Source organism: Panthera tigris, chromosome B3 (assembly GCF_018350195.1).
Source record: "Panthera tigris isolate Pti1 chromosome B3, P.tigris_Pti1_mat1.1, whole genome shotgun sequence".
NCBI classification, from domain to species: Eukaryota; Metazoa; Chordata; class Mammalia; order Carnivora; family Felidae; genus Panthera; species Panthera tigris.
In genome coordinates, this window is record NC_056665.1 from 2,057,754 (window position 1) to 2,059,209 (window position 1,456).

Genomic DNA, 1,456 nt, shown 5'->3' on the forward strand with positions numbered 1-1,456 from the left:
GGCGCAGGGAAGCCGCCGCGCGCTATAAAAGCCGCCGCTCTGGCCGGGGCGCCGGGGAGCGGAGCGCGGCGCGGCCGGTGGGGCCGGACTGGCGGGCGCGGGAGGCGCGTGGCGTCCGGGACAGAGCGCGGCCGGCCGGGCGCGGAGCCCTTCGCTTCTCCGGCGCAGCCGCCCCTCCGCCGGCGCACGTCCCCGGAGCGCGCGGGGGCCCTGGGCTGGGGCCGCCGCACCGCCCCTGCCGCCGCGCTCCCGGCCCGGGAGGCGTGCCGCCGCCGCCGCCGCCGTCGCCGTCGCCGTCGCCGTCGCCGCCGCGGACCCGGAGGTAAGAGGGCCGGGAGCGCGGACGCCCCGAGCTCGGAGCGGGGGCAGGGTCGCGGGAAAACGTCGCCCGTCTGTGGCTTCGGTCGGCCCGCCCGCTCGCTGCTCTGCGGTGCGCCTCTGTCTGTCTGTCTGTGCGTCCGTCCGTCCGAGCGTCCGTTGATGGGCACGCGCCCCTGTCACTGTCCTGTGTGAGATTTCACCGAGACCGTGTGATCTGTGCAAGCAGCAGGTGCCGGGGGCGCCGGCGTCCACGGAGCGCACCCAGCGCGGGGCGGGGGGGGGGGGTGCTCTTGCTTTCCGTAGCGTTCCCTCCTTCTCAGTGGCTGAGTCTTGCGCCCGGGACGGTGGCTGGCGGGCGAGGGACCGGTCCGAGGGTCGGGTCGCCGGGTCCGGCCGCTCACACTGTGCACTAGCGCGTGTGCGCCTGGCCACGTTGCGCCCTGCGGCTCGGCCCCGCGCGCTCTTCCTCCTGGGCCCCCCTCCGCCTCCCGCCGCCTCTGGCTCCCGCGCCCCCGGATCGCGCTGGGCTCCCCGCGTCGCGCTGGCGCGGGAGGCGACTGGATGTGAAAAGAAGTTGACGGCCCCTGTTGATGTTTAGACTGAGACTCCAAACCCGGCGTTGCCGGGAGAGGGTTTGGTGGTGCCTGGCACGGGACGTCGGCTCCAGAAAAGGTTACCTTAGGTTGGGAGGAAAGGCAGGGACCTGGCAGAGCGCAAGCCAGGGCTGCGGCCACGTCTCCGGCTCGCCGCTCCGGGAACCAGGGCCAGAGACCTTCTGGAGTGGACCCGGCGGCACGCATGTGCCCTGGAGAAAGGCGCCCAGTGCGCCCGAGGTCGTCAGCCGCAGACTCTCAGCTCTCAGAGACCGCCGCCGCCGGTCCCCAAGCGTCCAGCACGGCGGCCGTCCAGGCGCGCCTCCAGCAGCCGGCTTTGAGGTCCTGAGTCTCGCTCCGCGCAGCCAGCGTTGCCCACAGGTGAGAACTCTGTTTTGAAACTAATCTTTTGATGTGTGAGCCAGCGCCTGGCTGCAGCCCCATCCCGGAGATGGTGAGCCTGGGAGCGAGTCTCCATTCCAGCGGTCTGGAGAGGGATGCCGGGCGCGCCCCGGGGCTGGAGACCCGCGGCTTTGCGTGCC